General features: G+C 38.2%; 1 long non-coding RNA gene across 1 annotated transcript in view; it reads left to right on the top strand.

The window, feature by feature from the left end:
* LOC133269806 (uncharacterized) overlaps positions 1-6,019 on the top strand; it is a 33,609-nt gene extending 27,590 nt beyond the window's left edge. Inside the window, exon 2 of the long non-coding RNA XR_009743551.1 lies at positions 5,957-6,019. This is a non-coding gene — a long non-coding RNA (uncharacterized LOC133269806). The remainder of the gene's footprint in view (positions 1-5,956) is intronic.
* Positions 6,020-13,126: the final 7,107 nt, after the last annotated feature.

Genomic DNA, 13,126 nt, shown 5'->3' with positions numbered 1-13,126 from the left:
TTTTGTCTTGGCTTTTCTGTGTTTATGGCATTTTCTTCTTTAATCCTCCTTAGATTTAGGATTAAAACTCAATACTAGGTGAAGAAGTGTGCTGAATTAATCCATTTCTGGTTGGATCCCTGATGTGGGTTCTATTTTGTTATTGAATGCTTAGGAGTTACTGAAACTTCAGGGGAGACTTTTAATGAGAAGCTGGAAGTCCACTCATTAATTAATATATTGTAGTATCTTTCACTTGGTTTAAGTTGTATACCACTGCCTGGGGGGACATATCTCTTAGGCTGTCTGGCAGCAGCCTCATTATTCACAAAAATGTGTAACTTCTTCAAATAAAAAATTTTCATTGATCTTAAAAGAGAAATTTTAACTTTGAGCTCTTTAGTTTTGTTATTATCTTTTTGTGTTATTGTTGTAACACCAGCACCCCGAGGTCTACTCTAAAAGGTCATACCACTTTGTGCTATGTATCATTAGGACTTGCAGTTCAAATATGTTTGGATCAGGAACTACACAGAAATGAAACTCTAAACCAGCAAATATTGAAGTTTAAGTGGATGAAGTTCCTCCCTAGCAGTCACTTCAGAGACAAAGCGCACGATGTCATTTTAATTCTGGAGGGAGCAGCTTTCAGATACCTTTCACAAAACCCGCAATTCAAATTTATAACCTACAGTCATTGGAGTTCAGATCCGTAGAGAATTCTACATGTTCACTTGTCCTGGGTTCAGCAGTAGCAGTAATTTTTGTGCTTCTTAGTAGCTGCTGCAGTGCTGTGCTTTTTGACTTTCAGCCTGGGAACAGCGCTGATAACACCGATGTTTTCAGTTGTTCCTCAGTAATGTTTCCTCTGACCAAGGACTTTCTGAGTCTCATGCTCTGCCAGGGAAGCCGGGAGGAAGCAGAGAAAGGACACCTGACCCATGCTGGCCAAAGAGGTATTCCATACCACAGCACGTCATGCCCAGTATAAAAACTGGGGGCAGTTACCCGGAAGGGCTAGATCGCTGCTTGGGTCAGGCTGGGTATTGGTCGGCGGGTTGAGCGGTTGTATTCTCTTCCCTTGTTATTTCCCTTCTCATTATTATTATTGGTGGTAGTAGTAGTGGTTTGTGTTATACCTTAGTTACTGGACTGTTCTAATCTCAACCCATGGGAGTTACATTCTTTCTGTTCTCCTCCCCATCCCTCCGGGAGCAGGCGAAGGAAGAAAGGTGGGGGAGTGAGCGAGCGGTTGCATGGTTCTGGGTTGCCAGCTGGGCTTAAACCATGACACCAGTTTATACCCAGAACTTCCCCTTGAAATCAAGAAGGTAATAGACACTCAAATAAGACCCAGTGGTTAGTTTTATAAGGGCAGTCAGATTCAAAATCTGTTGTCAGTGTGTGATCTAAAAAAATTCACGAAAACCTACCAGCTGTGATTTTCTGGCCATCGGAATGGCTGTGGGGGTGCTAACTCCAAAGACCAGCTCCAACTCTGAAAGATACCCTCTGTCTAATTGAGTCTCCTTGTACTTTCAGGAATGTAAGAGCTCACTCTACATTTTGAAAAATTATGCTGACTTTTTAAAACACAAATTAGTCTAACATGTAAAATTGTGTGTTTATATTTTCAGGAGTGCATTCTCTGCAGAATAAAATAATTGTTGAAAATTTTCAAAAACTATTTAACAGTTTTGAGTCATGTTATGTAACATTCAGGTGAAAGATTTTGACAACGTGAGTTGATAAGTATGACGTAAGAGGGAGAGGAGAGGAGAGGGGAGGGGAGGAGAGGAGAGGAGAGGGCAGGACAAAGAGGACAGGTATTCAAATATGTTGCTGAGTGCCCTGAAAGGACACAGTTTTCATAGGGCTGTAATCTGTACTCACATCAACTGGTAGAATAGCAATAGGTATATTACATGACCACGTTTCTTCAAAGGGGTTTCATTTCTCAGGGCTGTGAAAATTGCTGTAGGTTATTCAGCAATATGGGGCTATTCCATCTGTTTTACCAGTTCTTTTTCCCCCCTTTTCTTATTTCCCCAGTAATTTTCACCTCTGGTACTTTACTTCAGGAGGTCTTTGTCTTCACTGTCATTGACTTTTGGAATCGTTTGTTCCCTGTAGTGTAAACTGTACTTACGGAAATGTGTCATCATTTTACACATACCTCCTGCAATATGAAGAAATCATATCAAATACACCATGTTTCTTTATATTGGATATTCTCACTAGGACATTTAAGAAACAAAGTGAAAATCAAGTTGAAAGATCTTTAGTTACTTGATCCAGAAGCTTCCAATAAAAGTGCCCCTCAGCAGAATTTGTGCGCTTCTGCTGCATGAACTTGTGTTAGCAGTTGTTGGCATTAAAGGCTGGCTTTGACATATTCCTCTATAAACAGTTATTTCTCACTAGGGTTTTTGAAATTCCCTCATGTTATAACTTGAATTTTACATTTCTAGTACCTTAAAACAGCTCAGGAATGATCTACAGAATCAGTGGGTATTATAGAGATGTTTAGGAGAGAAAAATAGTGTCAATATTTGGAAAATGATGAAAAATTCTCCAATTTCCTGCATAGCTGTAAGATTTATTGTTCCCACCATTCTCTGTGTGAAGAAAATATACATATATATATAATTCTTCCAATAACTTTCAAGCTGGTTTGCAGAATTTGACATGGAGGTAGAGGAATTAGATACACCATTTTTTAACAGGTTTGAAGTTGATAAGTGACTGGGTAAAATGGGGACCACTAAGAGACAGACTGACAAGTTCATCTCCAGTTGTGAAATAGGTGTTCTGAGTTTCAACAGAAGGAAAAGCATTGGTCAGAGCTTTGTTAGCAAATTCAACCATAATTCATCTGTAATAAATCACACTTTGCTGCTTCTACTGTTCCCAGAACTGTTCTGTATATGTTTATTTTAGGGCTCTGTGCCTGCCATAAATTTGGGGCTGTTTCTCAAGCAGTGACAGTGATATATTGGTATGACTATGCTGGCTCCCACAATTGGGACCGTAGACATGCTGAACAAACAGAACTTCATGTTTCCTTTCTTAAAAAAATATCACCTATCATGAGATTCATCTATGGTCAGAGTCCATAAACATGGTTTACTGTTGACCACAGGGGCTATGAAAGAGTACATTCAAGAACATTTGCTGCAGGGTGAATTTCAATTAGGAGCGTGGTCCAGCTGAATTTCTTTTCTTTTCTTTTTTCCTTTTCTTTTTTTACTTTTTTTTTCCCTGATGATCTAAGTTAAGCAGTATCAGGGTTTTCTGAGCAACATTGGACTGTATTAGATCTTCTAGGCAGGCCATCAGTGCAAAAACAAATGACCCTAAAAGCAGCTTTTTCCTTTCCAGACTTTTCTCTATTTCAGCTGAAGTGAGAGAACTGTTTCATAGAATAAAATTAAGGAAAAAATATTTCGTTTGTCCTGAAATTGTAGTATCAAAAAAGTGTCCATCACTGTCGGGAACAAGGTAGGAGAGAGTAGGGACATGGTCAGAAATGTAGTTCAGATGTGGGGAGCAATCAGAGACTGATGTTTCCTATGTTGGCCAGCAGGATTTTTCTGTGCAAGTCTTAGTGCTCAGAAAGTGAAAAGAAAGGGCACAGCACAGGATAGGGAGACAAGGGGAGGAGCAGGGTGAGACACAGGAGATGAACCATCAGCACACCAGTGGGATAGGATGACCACGAAAGCACAAGCCATAGCAGGCTGGCTATTGCAGAAGGAGGAACGGATCAGGTGCTAGTGCAGGTGTACAAGGAAGAAGAGAAAATGAGTACCCTGGAAAGCAGTGAGAGGGTGAATGGCAGAGACACAAGGATATTGAACACACAGAGGAATGGAACACGCAGAGGAATGGAGGACAACAGTGTACATTGGCTTTTGCCAGCAAATACTTTCAAAGCCTGCTAGCTGACCACATTTCTTGTCCCTGGCAGCAGCTGGTCCATACAGAATAGAGACTAGTTACTTCTTAGCCAGGGAGATTACATACCAGGATGGATTTGAAAGATGTTGCTTCAGTTCTATGCCCACTGATACTAATTTTTGAAGACAACCTGAATTTTGGTGTTCCAGTGCATTTGAGTAGCTGACTTTGTAAACTTAACCTTGTGTTCGTCTCATACTGTGTGAGTGTGTGTGTTAATAGAGATATATGATTAAGGGGAAAATGCCAGAAAGCTAAGCCTATGTATAAACTATGCAGCTGGCACAAATCCTGAACTAAGAGAGATACAAGGTTGTTGCTTCTTGCTCCTTCTCTACCCATCACCAGATAAAATGGGATGTTTTCCTAAACTGATACACATTGTTGGCAAGGCTAATTGAGAATAGAAACTCAAGGATAGCTTTTTTGTTGTGCCTGCTGTTTAGATGGACCAACAACTCACTGTTATAAACACAACTGTAGTCCTTTCATCCACTAAAAATGACTTTTTAAATTATGAAATGTGGGTTTGGAAAAAAAGGTGGAGCAGAAATGATTGTGAATGCTGCTTATATTTTTATGATGATGTTCTGAAGTAAGGCTAGAACACCAGAGCTCTGAACGTTACAGTGAGAAAACACAGACTGAAATAACTTTAAATCTCCTTCTCCAGACCGCTTTACATTCTACCTTGTCTATGATAACAGCAGACTCTCTGATCTTCCTTCAAGCTATACACACACAAATTGCTAAAGCCATTTTTTTCCCTTTTGACCTGATTGTGACACTTCCAGCTTTGAAACATTATTTATGCTGCTGTCTTCTCTCTTTTCTCTTCTTTGCTACCTCCTTCAAAGACCCACACAATTCTCTTATTCCTTATTTAATCCCTCTGACATGCTTCCAAATGCCCTCACTCCTTTGCAGGTGCTTCCCAGTCTTTTCTGACAGCTTAGACAAGAGTTGGCTTCTATAGTTCCCATTATTTGCAAGATTTTACAGTGTTTGGGGTCAGATCTGGACAAGCAGAGAAAATGTCTTGCATTGTGTAATTTTTTTTAGGAAGATTTTTTTAAAACTTCCCGTGAAACTTTTTGCTTTGCAAAAAGGAAAATATGGAAACAAAATTGAAACATATATGAGTTCTTATGCTGATTGTGGAAAGGCTGGGTAGAAGCCTGTTGGAGAGCAATGGTGTCCTGAGATGCACACAAACTTCGCCTTTGCCTGGAATGTGTCTTTTGAGGTTTATCATTGGCATGAACTGCACTTGAAATAAAAAAGTGCCAAAATTATCATCTCACACTTACTTAGATCTCATGATCACCATCTAGAGAAAAAGCTTTTCCTACCACATGTGAAAACAAAGCATGGTTGATAAAGATTATATTTGACAGAAAGAATACAGTCACTAGTTAGACACCTGGTAAAACTGCAATAGCTGTCTGTTCCAGAAACCCTTTCCTTTCAAACCGTGAGGTGTTTTGGATGAATGGTGTGATACCACCTCTTCTAATATAATGAAGAATAAGTAAAAATATTGAAATGAGAATTAATTTTTTTTTATATGTCTTCAAAGTTTGTCTACGCATCACCATGACCTTTTCTCTTTCTAATCACCAAACATGAAAGGCTTTGCTTTAAGGGACCAACGTCACAGGCACCCTACTGGTGAGGTAGAAAGTGTGCACCTAAGTCAGTGGACTGGATCCCAATTTTTTGCTGCAGGTCATATCATACCTGATTGATTCCCTTTGACTGCATGGTTCTTCATGGGAGACAGATGTTTCCATAATTACGACAAACCAAGTTACCCAGCACACATGCTCCCAAAGTGTGCCTGCTTCTACAAAGTGAAAAAGCTTTGACCAATAGGAATACCACTAGACTTTAAGGTGCACTTTATTTCATTGATGAACTTTTAGGTGTCTCCTGCAGTAATGGTTTTATAAACTGTAATCATTGACATCACTTACTCAGGATTTATAAGAGAGACTAATGTTGCCTATTTTTTCAGACTGCTACAGGGACAAATAGTTGGTGTTGAAGAAGCAAATCAGGATCTTCATGGAGAAGAAAATGAAAATAATTTAAAAAAAAGAATGGTGCGTGGGTTTTATAACCAGCAAGGCATTTTTCTAAAGTGCCTGTAAAAGTACATGGTGTGATGTGACTGTTTTATAAAAGAGGGAAGGGCGATGTGTGGGATCCATTACATAATATTATTGCAGAGTTAATCAGCAAAAGGGCACAAGGGAAAAAGGATATCATGGAAACCAATTCACATTGTATACCACTTTACAAAATCAAAAAATTACAGTGTTTGCTCAAAACCTCCTCTGTAGCAGGATTAACTACCAAGGAAATTAAAAATTATGTAAGAGGAAAAGCTGATAATCCAGGATGATCCAGAGGATTTTGAAGATATCTCTGTACTGTTAACAATCTTGTCATTAAATCTAGCAATTTAATGATCTACATTGTCCATTGGTACAATTAAGTACAGTTCCATGTACACACTTAATACATTTTTTACTTTGACATAGATCTAAGAATGATATTGAATCATAGAATAGAATCATAGAATAGAATCATAGAATAGTTAGGGTTGGAAAGGACCTTAAGATCATCCAGTTCCAGCCCCCCTGCCATGGGGACCATGAGCCGTATATTTAAGTGTTGTGCCGTGTACTCCTGTTGAAGGCAGTATATCTGTGTTGATTAAAAAGCCAGGGATGTGGTTCATAAACCATTACTTTTAGGGATGTCTGAAGCAAGTGTTGGAAATCCTGCTTTGTACTCTCAGTGATGTATAGCTCTAACTTGTTTCTGCAGCTCCATCTTTGTGTTGGTGTTTGGTGTCAGCCATTTTGACACATTCTACTATTTTTATTGCCTGAAAGACAATGTAATAGTAAATAAGAATAAAATAAGCCAGTTGTCTTCACGAGAAAAATACTTTAGGAAAGGTGCTGTAATTTTCTTGATAGCTAAGTTGTGCCTATTGAATTTGCATGAATATCCTTGAGATGTTCTATGAATGTATGAACATAGAGAAGAAAATTTTGGTCCATCTTCATGTCACAGGTCACTCTAGGAGCAGCACGTAAATAAGAGCTGATTCTTGACTAGTTTTTTATCATGTGTTTTGTTACAGTTAGTCTGATGTGCTAGGAACATGTTACAAAAGTCAATGAGTGATTGCTGCCCTTCCCTCTGTGTTTTGTTTGCTTTTTATTGTTTCCTACTCCTGGAGCTTTCATGAAGCAAATTTGATGCTATCCTTTTTATCTCTCCTTGAAGTTTGTTGCTTCAATCAATCTCTTTTTTCCATGAATAATATCCACCTTTTTTCTTAAAATATTAATTTGTGTTCACTTTGGGCTTGTCTTGCCTCAGCCAGTTCTCTTTGCAACTCAGCATATGTCTCTTCCTCTAAATGTGAAATGGATACAATCAGTTCTATGTTTTATAATATCCTAATTACTGTACTCACAGGTTACTGAGTTACAACAGTATGCTAGAGGGTCAATGAATCTTTTAAGTAAAATGAGGAGATTCATCTTTATGAGATCTAATTAGAAGGTGAAGTTGATAAGGATGAGGGGGGAAGGGGGGTGGGGCGGAAAGGGAGAGAAAGCCAGTAATAAAGTCTGATGCCTTCAAAAGCTGTCAAAGGAAGTCATCTACTTTCTTTCTTAGCCCTAGCTGGACTTCCCCAAGAGGTGTGGGGATCTTTGTGAAAGCACCTCGGGAGCTGGAAGTTCCCAAATGGCAGTTCCTTGGGGAAGCCAGGGATCTACAGATGTACATTGTTATGACAACTCCCAGCAGGAGGGACAGAAAAAGACAGAGAAACAGTAAGAAGCTTGAATGTTCGATTGCATGGTGTTGGTGAGCTAAACAGACACTGGGAAACAATGGAAGTATGTTTGCTGATACCTTCTCTGGTAATGTTTCCTGGGCACCATGTGCCAGAGGAGGGGAATCTACCTATTGACATGCCTGTGCTGGAGAGCTGGAAGTAGAGACAACTTGTAGGGCAAAGAAACCCACATAGCTTCTGTTGGAGGCTATAGACAATAGACTTTTACTGATACCATATACAATGTGACCTCTACATTTTTATGGATGCTTTCTGTTGGGATTTTGAAACATTCTGAAGCACTGGGAAAAATAATTGCTCCAAGATTGAGTAGTTCTGAATCATTTAATTATGGTGGTGTTTTTAAGAATTGTACATGGACTAAAAATAGATGTTTTCCTCCTCCATGTAGCCTTAGGCAGAAAAATTCATGTTAAGTTTTGATAGTGTTTGTTGACACCTCTGAATTGTATATGAAAAAGAAATTGCAGTGTACTGATTTCTTTCAATATTACTGATTCAGTACTAAAAATAGAAAGAAATTATTACTATTATTCTGTGTTCATATTCTTCACTGGAGTTTATGTAAGCAGATCCCCGTGTTATATGTGTAGAAACCTTCTGAATTCTGTGTGAACTGAGATGTATTTTTTTTTCCACAAATGCTGTTTGCTTAAAAAGGCAAGACTGTCATTTTGATTTTCATATATAAATCTCATTTCCCACTTTAGATGTGTGCATTTTATTCTCAGATTTTTTCATCCTTTTGTCAGCAGTGCACAGTTCCTAGATATTCTCTGGACCCTAAGCACAGATAGGATTCATACCTACTCTGTAGTATTTGGGTATTTGCTAGGCACAAATAAAATCTGTTATATTTATGAAATTATTTGTATAAGAAATTAATTTTCCTCATTTTTTTTCTGGCTTTCTGTGGTTTTGTTAGTTAGTTTGTTTTGTTTTAGGAAGAATGGAATTAATAAATCATCTATGATTAATTTTCATCACTTCTTGGCCCTATAATTACAAAGAGCAAAGTGTCTGTATTCATTGGAGGAAATTAATCTTTTAGAAAAATTCTCATCTGTTATATCTTTGTGGACCATGCATCATAAAGGAATTTACCAGGTGAGTTCATGGCACTGTCTGTCAGGATAGGTCAACAAAATTATTTCTGCTTAGCCCAGTATATGAGCCTGGTACCTCAATGCTTTTAAAGTGTGGGCACCTTGCTGGGGTGGGTCAGCCATGGAGAAAACAGCAACCATGATGCTCTGAGAATGCCACCTAGACCCACAGCCTTCAAATAACCATTGAAAAACTTTGTGTGCTTTAAGAAAGATATAGAAGCCCATAGGTACCAGCACTATCCTAAATTTTGGGCATTGCTACATGTGGTTCATCTCAGCTGGCCTCTCTGCAGCAGCACTATGTTGACTTCTGTTGGCAAGCATGGTGAGCAGAGGAGAATGTCTAGTTGAATTTCCTTCTTACTTCAGTGTGCCTCAGGGTGTTCTGTGAAAAACCATTCTCTACCAGAAACAAGCAGCAGTTCTGAACTTCAGGTGAAGAGAAGTCAATATATCAAGGTCAGTATTAAAAGATTTTTACTTGTAATGTGAACATATTATTCAGAACCATGTAGAGAAATGTTTGGGCAGCCAAATTTGCCCAGCACATCTGGGGTGGAAAGGTTGCCTTAGGTGAATGATACTGACCTAAAATGGCTGATGATAGGGCTATGCAAGCAGATTATCAATCACTGTGGGTTGTTTTTTTTTTGTGTTGTTTTGGCTTGGTATGGGGTTGTTTGTTTTTTTTTGTTTGTTTTTGTTTGTTTGTTTGGTTTTTTTTGTTGTTGTTGTTGCTTTTTTTTGTGTGTTTTTTTTTTATTTTTGTTTGTTGGTTTTGGTTTTGGTTTTTGTTTTTTTGTGGAGGAGAAACTTCAGCAAATATTACATCCCTAAATCCTCTGCATGACTGAAGTCTTTCTAAAGGAGCTGAAGCACTTCAGGGTTTGTTGTAAGATGACATAGCTCAGTGGAGCAGCAAACACAGCTGGTGGGAATGACTGTTTATATAAAATTAAGATAAATCTAGATCTATAAGATTTGTCCTTTAGCAAGATCCTTGAGATACCCACATTTGTGAGAAAGGATGGGGAAATGGGAGAATAATAATGAAGAGGACTGAGGAAATTATTCCATACTTCTAAGAAATGGGGGTGATTTCTGTGGATGTCACACGTGTCAGTGTCCTTGAAGCAGCCTGCCATCACTGATCAGATCAATTCCTAGTCAAGAGATGCAAAAGACTTCTGTAAATCTAAAAGACAGAAATTGAAATTTTTCCTGTTGTAACAGAGGGGAAAGAATTTGGGTAAAGTTTGAACAAAAGTGATGGACTCACGTGTGGAAGTGGCCTGTGGAAGAAAAGTACTCAGCTGAAGAACACAGAATACAGCACAACAGTCCTTCATAAAGCAGTTTTCTGTAGATTGGATTAGATATACTTTTATCTTGCTGAAATAAAAGTTATACTGCTATAAGACTTGCACAGCTGAGATGTCTGTAGTGTTTCACATTTATCTTTCCTGTGCTTTTGCTAGAGTTTTACCAGTCTTCTGCACAGCAACATTTTTATTAGGCTGGCTTACGCAGTTCACAAGCCTGTATTTATTGTCCATTTTATGATAAAGCAAGGGGCCTACTGTCATTGTTCTCTTTTCCAGATGTTGGTGTATCACCACTGAAACTGTTATTTGGATTAGGTTTGTAAAAAGGTTAAGAGTTGAACTTCCACTTATAGGGGAATAATGTGTAATAGTTTGTATATTGTCTATGAATTTTCTAAATTCATTGAAGCAGTGAATTTGGCCTCTGAAATTAAAAAGGTACTCTTTTGAAGTTATTTGGGAATTTGGTCATTCATTTCTGAGGACCTGCAGTTTCAGCTTAAATACAGACTTGATTGCCTGCCCAAAAGCTTGTCCCTTTAAGCTGTCTGTGTTCATGTTGTATGTACTGGTATTTTCAGGGCATACATTTCCGCATACATTAATAACTCCATTTTCTTAATAAAGCAGCGCCAGCTCAATCTTTAAGACTTTATGGACAGACAAGATGGAAGACTGGTTAGCAAACAGTGAATGCCAATCCTCACCTGTACTGAACCCCTTGAAAAGTCCTGTTAGCCAAATACTTAATGCTTAGCCTTAATGAAATGGTGCTGTCTTGTCATTACAGTGTCTGAACAGCTCTCAAGGCTCAATGGCTGTATGGGGGAGGGTTGTTACCACATCTTTTTCATTAGGGAAGAAAGATGACTAATGAGGTTGTCCTTTAGAGAGTAAGATTTGTCCAGAGGAAATTCATAGGCAGGCTGGGAATTGAGTTTACCTTGAGGGCCAGTCCAGTGTTTTAGCAGAAAGACCAGGGATATTGCAATTACACAGTCAGAAGAATAAAATGAAATCAAAAAGGTTTCTAGTTCATAAAAGACATATCACACATAGATGACTAACCTAAACCTTCCAGACTCATTCTAGGCAAAACATCTCATTCTGATCCACAGTTCTGCTTTTCCAAGTTGCAAATAAGTTATCTGCCCCTAAGTCAAATGGCCGTAAGAATGTGTGGGCTGATGGTCTGAAATAAAAATCAATTCCACTGGTTAATTATCAGTTAATCAGTTACAGTTCTTTCAAAAGTGCACTAATGAAGCTGCTGTGATTATAAATATATGGATATTGGGTCCCTGGGATTTCCAAAGTGACAGATCTTTCCATCCCCTTAGTCATACTAGGAGCTTTTTTTAATTCTCTTGCTAATGTTACTCAAGACATTCGACTGAAATGTGCCCTCTATTTCAAGCTGGAGGCAAATTAGTGCCAAATTATGTGCTTTCTCTGTGCTTAGCTGATGCGTAATATTTTAAAATATCATTCTGAAAAGACTCTAACTGTCACAACAAATCTTTTTTTTTGGTAAACAGAATCTTCAAATTTCTTTTAGTGCTTTATTTTCAGGCAAGGCATGCTATTGAAATGCATGAGAGGAAACGAAATGCCTGTAATTTAGTAAAATGTTCACTTAAGGAACCAGTGCTTTTGCTATAAGCATTTTGTAACAATTAGGATGTTTCTGCATTTCAATCAAGGCAGTATATGCTTGTTCCATACACCTGGGTTTTTGTTAAGGTTAATATATCTCGTTCTTCCTTTCAAGACTGGCTTGAAAAATTTCTTCAGTAATTTCAATTTTCTTTTTCTTTTTATTTTTAATTTTTAATTTCTTTTTTCTTTTATTTTGGCACAACTTCTCTAAGCTCTAGCCAAGAGGAAAGTATTACTATTCTATAACATGCAGGATTAAGGCATCCCTTAGAGAGCAGGTAAGTTAGCACAAAGTTTTGCAGGTATAGGACAGGGAGAGAGGAAACGAGTGATAGGAGAAAAAAATGTGAAGAAAAAGAAGAAATGTTTTTTCTAGGGGATCAGATGTTTGCTTTTTGTTTGGGCTAGAAAGTAAAATCAGCATGAAAATTTCCAAAGACATGTAAATGATGTGAGTTTGGAAGGCTTCATCTTTACACCTGCAATGGAAATGATCATTTGAATTCCTTCATTAGATCCAGTGACACCTCCTGCAGTGCCCTGGATCCTCTGCCTGTGCTCCAGTCACTGCTGTGAATCACAAAACTCCTCAGACTGTGGCACACACACAGTGTCTCCTCTCCTGGGTAAACAAAATCAGAATCACAGTATTGCAGAATGGTTTGGGTTAGAAGGGACCTTAAAGACTATCTAGTTCCAAACAGGACCCATGGGAGTCCTGAGAGACTACTGTTCCCGTAAATTGAGCTGAAGCTTTAATAGCAGATTGGTTAATGTCAGCTTGGTCTGAGTCTGTATTTTGGATTTTTTTTTTTAAGTGGAAAATTCTCCCTTATCTCTACCTTCCCTAAAAGTGAAACAACAAGCAAAATAATAATTACTGAGGTATCTTCAGATTATGCTATGAATAAGCATAGTTCCAAATGGTAATTGGCTGTAGTAGCACTGCCAGAACACAAACGAGGCTTAAACACGAAGTGACTTGGTGAAGATCATGTAGAAGCCAGTAGTGCAAATATTGAGCCACAGATCTTGAAGATCTTGTCCATACAAACCCTTATATTGATCTAAAAGTTGGAATTCATCTGGTACCATCTCCAGGGAGATGCAGGGAAAATGATTTTTTTAGTTGTGCAGTCTCTACTTACATCTTCAGAGAAAGAAAAAAATCCTGAATGGAATAAGAAAAAACTTTTTTTCCTTTCTCT

This window comes from Pezoporus flaviventris, unplaced genomic scaffold (genome assembly GCF_033815535.1).
Source record: "Pezoporus flaviventris isolate CSIRO_AGI_PZ_B2104156 unplaced genomic scaffold, CSIRO_AGI_Pfla_v1 ptg000015l, whole genome shotgun sequence".
Classification (NCBI taxonomy): Eukaryota; Metazoa; Chordata; class Aves; order Psittaciformes; family Psittacidae; genus Pezoporus; species Pezoporus flaviventris.
This window is presented reverse-complemented; position numbering and strand designations above follow the sequence as displayed.